The following is a 6,415-nucleotide window of genomic DNA, read 5'->3' as shown; positions in this document are numbered from 1 at the left end:
GTGAAGCCGAGCCAGCAAGGTCAAAATTCTCTTTATTCCACAGAAGACGGGGCCATTCACATGTTAATAAATCATATTCCCATCACGAATCAATGAAACCTTTTTACAAACCGCATTTTAACCCCACACAATTGCTCCATGAGCAATTCTGCAAATGAGGAAACTGAGGCGTGGTGGGGGTGGTGGTGGTGGTGAATAAGTGACTCAGAGGAGGCTGCAGTATGAAGGAGGGTTGTATAACCAGATGTCCACACAGCCTGCCCTTTTAAAGTCCTACATTATTCCCTATCCTGGGCTCCATCAATGCATCCCAGAGTGAAAGCTGGACTAAACCGTGTGTCCCCTAAAGTCCCATTCACAACCAAGAATGCTGATGGGCAGATGCATATTCAGGGCTGCAAGGGGAAGTTTCTAGGGCCTTGGTATCTTCCCTTAAGCAGATTACATGCAATTCCCTCCAAGAACCACAGATGCAATTTTGTCCCTGACGTTGATTAGTGGAATTGGTCAGAAAAGTTGAACCTGAGCATCAGAGCATAGACCTGGAGCTATTCAGGCTCCCACACATCCCAGAAGCTCACAGGATGCTCACGCAGACAGAGCAGAGGGAATGGGCCGCTCTTCACCCAGAGAGGGCCTGGTGGGCCCGGGTGCCACATGCAGTGGGGCACAGGAGACAGTGTCCTCTCCTGGGACCCGGTCTTGCTTTTTGAGGTCCCTTACTGCCTGAGTTTCAGTGATTACTTGTGTTTTGTTTTGTTCAGGTTTTTTTTTTTTTTTTTTTTTTGTCTCCTTCAGAGTTTGTGGGTTGGGGGAAAAGAAGAGGCCAGAGGGGTTTTTTTGTTTTTTGTGTTTTTTTTTAAGTTTTAGAAAAGTTTTACAAAAGCTTTAGGAAATTGTTCTTGTGTAACAGAAAAGCTGAAAGATTTGGAAGAAATCCATGGGCTAGGGTCAAAATACCCAAATAGAGAAAAGCTTTCTTACTCCCAACCCAACCATTTTCTTGGGGGACACCCTGGCTTCTGACAACCAAGACCCCTCAGCTCTCGGTTCTCTCCACGGTTGTGGTGTGAGTTTCCATGGTGATGGGAGAGTGGTGGGGGTGGAAAGAGCCTGGGGGAGACATTGTAACATTGGGCTGAGCTCAGCCTGGTGAACTGCTCTCCGCTGTCTCTATGGCCCAGTGACTCTGTGGTCGTGGTCACGGTCATGGTCATGGTCACCTTTCCCAAGAGTGTCCCCCTCCAAAGCCCTAGACTGTCATGTGTCCTTTATAGACCTTAGGGCCACAGCCCAGGAGGAAGCACAGGCTGGGGGCAGAAGGTTCTAGGCCAAAGAGCAGGTGCCATGGCAGGACGGGATGGCTGTGGCAGGCACTGGAAGGTGAGCGTGTGGGGGGTGCTGAAAGGGTCTGGGGGAGTCACTGTGTGAAGGAGGCCAGAGAAGTTCTCAGTGAGCTTGGGCTGCTATAACAGATCACCATAGACTGGGTGCTTTATAAACGACAGAAATTACTTCTCCCAGTTCTGGAGGCTGGAGTCTGAGATGAGGGTGCCAGCAAGGTCCAGGCCTCGTGAGGGCCCTTCTGGGTTATCACCATAGACTGGGTGCTTTATAAACGACAGAAATTACTTCTCCCAGTTCTGGAGGCTGGAAGTCTGAGATGAGGGTGCCATCAAGGTCCAGGCCTCGTGAGGGCCCTTCTGGGTTATAGATGGCTGCTTCTCCTTGGATCCTCACATGGTAGAAAGAAGGTGAGAGACCTCTCTGGGGCCCCTTTTGTATGAGCACTAATCCCATTCATGAGGGTTCCAATCTCATGACCCAGTCACCTGTAAAGGCCTCACCTCCTAACACCATCATCTTGGGGGTCAGGATTTCAACACATGAATGTTGGGGGGGGGCACAAACATTCAGACCATAACAAAGAGGGACTCATGCTGGGCATGGGACGGGGGGTGTCCATGTGGCCGGTGCACGGTCAGGATTTCAACACATGAATGTTGGGGGGGGGCACAAACATTCAGACCATAACAAAGAGAGACTCATGCTGGGCATGGGACGGGGGGTGTCCATGTGGCCGGTGCACGTGGCTGTGAGTGTACAGGAGTTGAGGACTCTGTCCATGGAGTCCAGGAGATCAGAGAATTCATACACTGCAGGGTGGGCTGCAGCCCAGGAGCCTGGAAGAGAAGCCCCCACACTCTGCGGTGTGGCAGCCAGTCTAGCTGCAGAGGTGGCACAGTGAGCACGGTAACCCTGGGAAGGAGGATCCTGCTGCCTTCAGGCAGAGGCACTGATCAAGGTTGACCCAAGACACAGCTCTCATCTGGCAAGGGCATGTGGCTGCACTGCTCACGTCTGGATACGGACCTCCCCCTGTGGACGCAACTGTGGAAATTCTGCGCATTCTAAGAAAACACAGATGATGACCCGTCTGGGCTGTTCAGTTCTGCAGCCCTCAGTCACGAGAGGCCTGATCAGACCCAGACACTCACCAGGAAAAATGCATGTTCTCATTGGATCTGATTCCTAGATTTTGTAGAATAAACATTTGTCAACTCTGAGAGTGTGTATACCAATTAATTACCACTTGGATGGACTCTGGGGCCCGCGTGCTGTCTGAGAAGGGCTGCTTAAGGTCAGTTTTTCCTTTCTGGGCTCCTCCCAGCCTTGGGGAATCAGCACACAGTGCTTCGAAAGAGGGGGATTGGCTTTCAGGAATCCAGGCCTTGGCATGAGGCCTGTCCAAGGAAGTTGTTCTGGTTTCCCAGCACTTCTCCTAATTCCTAATCACACTAGGGTTTAGATGGGTGGGTAAGGGAATGGGGATTTGGCACAAGGAAGCAGAAACGTCACCTTCCCAGTAAGACCTACCCTGACTCCCCTATTTAACAAGGCACCCTTTCAGCACCATGATCCCCGTTAACCTGCTCTGCTTTTTTCTTTTTTTTTTCCCACAGCGTTTATTACTTTCCAACATACTGTATATAATTTACTGATTTCTTTTCTTTGTTATTTTCTGGTTCAGACCACCCTGCTCTCCTCTAGTGTCCACCGTGAGGGTAGAGATGTTGGATTTTGTCCTCCAGTGCACCCCTAATGCATAGAAGTCTGCCTGACACTGACTAATCACTAGAACTTAATAAATATTTGACATTCAGTGAACATTTGATGAACTTTTACTTTTGGCCAAGATGGAGTAAGAGAGACTAGATTTACCCTCTCTCCTGAAACATCTAAAAATCTGGACAAAATATACGAAGTCAACAATTTTCAGACATCCCACATCAGACAGCTCAAGACATGAATCCCTAGACATGGGAAACAAAAAATGTGAGCCCCATGATCACGCCAGCATTCTTCCTGGAGAGAGTTTCCAGGCCATGGTGAAAGGAGAGTGACCAAGACAGAGGTCAGGGTCTTTTTGAGTTGAGAAGATGGAACCAGGAGCTTGAGGGAGCCGAGGAAGCTGGAGTCCACAGGACAGAATAAGGAAGAAGAGAGAGATGCACAGAAAGGGAGCTCCAGAGATGTGCGGAGGGTCCCTGCCAATATTCAGCAGAGGACTGACCAACACCTGTGAGCAAAACTACCTGAGGAAGCGGAAGATCCAGCTGAAAGGATTAGAGGGAACAGTGCCCACACTCATGCAGGGCAGGAAATAGTGCTTGTTCCCACCAGCCAGACTGCACAACCTCGCAGCTCGCAGGCATTGGGGAGAGTACCCAGGAGAGCTATGACCCTGTAGTGGGATAAAATTAACCCTAGACTGAATGATGCTCTGGTTCTACCTAACAGAGCTCAAAACCAAGCCTCGAGAGGACCAAACTGTCTCCAAGTAGCTTAACTATGTCTGAGAACAAAGCTGAACAACATTACAGGAATATAAATATCCAGTACTTCACAAGGTAAAACTTACAGTGTCTGGATCCAATAAAAAATTACCCAGAGAAAGAAGCAGGAAGATGTGACCTATAATGAGGACAAAACTCAATCAATCAAAACTGACTCAGAAATACCAGAGACAATAGAACTAGTAGAAAGGATACAAAAAGCAGTTACTGTAACTCTATTCTCTATGTTCAAGAAGCTAAAGGAAAGATTGAGCATGCTAAGTGCAGACACTTAATAAAAGGAGATGTATGTCAAACCTTGAGGTAAAAATACATCTGAGATGAAAAATGCACTTGATAAGAATAACAGAAAGTTAAACATTACAGAAGAAAAGAATTAACCTGAAGATGTAGTAATCTGAACTATCTAAAATGAAACATATATACAAAAAAAAAAAGACTGAAAAAAATAAACAGAGCATCAGGAAGCTGTGGATAACTTCGAGAGGCACAAGGTATATGTAAACTAGATTTCCTAAAGCAGGGGAGGAGGAGACAGAAAAAATAACAGCAGAATATTTTACAAATTTTATGAAAACTATAAACAACAAAATCTAAGAAGATTAATGAACCCCAAGCACATGAAACATGAAGAAAATCACACCAAGGCATCCTAATCTAATTGTTTAAACCACAGACAAAGAGAAAATCTTAGAAGCAGCCAGAGAAAAAGCACACGTTATGTAGAGAGGAACAAAGGGAAACATGAGAGCAGATTTCTCATCAAAAACAATGCAAGTGAGAAGGCAATGGGGTAACATCTGTAAGAATTGAAAGAAAAAGAAACTATCGACCTTCTATTCTATACCCAGCAGAAATGTCTTTCAAAAATACAGGCAAAATGAAGACTGACTTAGACGTGGAAAACTGAAAGCATTTGTGATCAGCAGGCTTGAACTATAGGAAATATGAAAGGAAGTCCTTCTGTCTGAAGGAAATGGATACTGGATAGATGTAGGGATCTACACAGTGGAATTAAGAACACTGGAAATGGTAACTATGTGGATGTGTGTGTGTGTGTGTATAATTATTATTATTATTATTTTCCCTTATTTAAAAGTATCCCTTTAAAAGATAATTTTGAGCTACTTGGTGCTAGAAGGTGACTTTTGGGCCCAGGGACATGGGTCAGAATGCTGACAGTGTTCGGCAGCCAGGAGCCCTGCCTCAAAGGCCCCAGATGAGGCCCAATCATTGATAAAGTGAATGCCGAGGATGAAAGTGTTTGATGATGCAGACCATTGCATTTCATTGTTTGGAGTCTGTTAGGAACCTTTTCTAAAGTATGTGTACAAGATCAGTGCCCCGGTGATCTGATGGTGAAGAGAAGACATTAACAGGGAACATGAAAACCAGCTTTCCACACACTGCTTGAAAGAAATAGCTGCCTTGTCCTGCCAAAAGCACTCTGCCCATAACTGAAGCTACACCTTCTGCTGCAACAGCACAGTCAACCAATGGCACACTTTCTTCTTACAGACCTCTGCCTGGAGGACTGTCTCTCTTCTTGCACTATTTACCTCTGCTGTGAAGCAGAAGTCATCTGCCACCTATGTGCAGCCATCTTACAGCTCTGCGTTCATGTGCTTTGGAGTAGTTGCATACAGCATGGATTTTATCAAGATTGTACATTTGAGCTTACAGTTTATATCCCTGATAAATATCCAGGTGGTGACTGTCCGTGCTTGGTGTTCAATGCTCTTGTCTCTCACTCCTTCATTGACTCCACGACTAGTGAGCTAAACATAAAGAGAGATTTACAAAATGGAGGTGGAACCATAATTTTATTTGACAAGTATTAATGTCAAAGAGTTTTCTACAAGATCGATATAGCCAGCCCCCTAAACCCAGAGGCTACAGAAGTGTGTCTATATGTTCAACTTTTTAAAGTAAAGTGATTGATGGTGTTGAGATGTGTTCTGTTTGTTTTTTTTGTTTGACCAACCTAAAATAGTGGACCCATGTGCAATTAGCTTTTACCCATAAGATCCAACTGCACATCATGAAACCCGAGGGAAGGTGTTGAGTCAGAAAAAGAAGACTAATGACCTGCATAATAACAGTGTTTGTGTTGCCAGACTGTGAACTGTAGAGCCTGACTCAGTACAACATTTCTGTAGAGAAGAGAAAACAGCAGCAACTGAGGAGATGGTGAATCTGTGGACATTGGCTGCATGAAGACTGACCAGTGGCAAGGACAGCCTTAGAGTATAGCAAGGTGAATACAGGACACCACTCAGCAATGGGAAGAAGCCAACTACTGAGACACCCTATAACTGGGATAGATCTCTGAGTACTTATGCTGCCTAGGAAGAGCTAATCTCTCAGAGGCAGGCAGGTGGCTGACGAGCATTAGAGGAACTTGCCGCCATAACCCTGCTGTGGCACAATGTGGGGCTGAGCACGCAATGGCATTATCACTGTCTTCAGCGGGTTTGAGAGGTGCTATTGAGTTTGTGGGACATTTGGGCCATTTGGTGGCCTTCTGAGGACAAGGTAACATGTTGAAGCATTTTGTG

The 6,415-nt window shown here is 45.9% G+C and overlaps 1 pseudogene; it reads left to right on the top strand.

Moving 5' to 3' along the window:
• Positions 1 to 5,181: 5,181 nt before the first annotated feature.
• On the top strand, positions 5,182 to 6,074 carry LOC103608934 (annotated as a pseudogene).
• The last annotated feature ends 341 nt before the right edge of the window (positions 6,075 to 6,415 follow it).

Source organism: Galeopterus variegatus, unplaced genomic scaffold (assembly GCF_000696425.1).
Source record: "Galeopterus variegatus unplaced genomic scaffold, G_variegatus-3.0.2 Scaffold8993, whole genome shotgun sequence".
In the NCBI taxonomy this organism is placed as follows: domain Eukaryota; kingdom Metazoa; phylum Chordata; class Mammalia; order Dermoptera; family Cynocephalidae; genus Galeopterus; species Galeopterus variegatus.
This window is presented reverse-complemented; position numbering and strand designations above follow the sequence as displayed.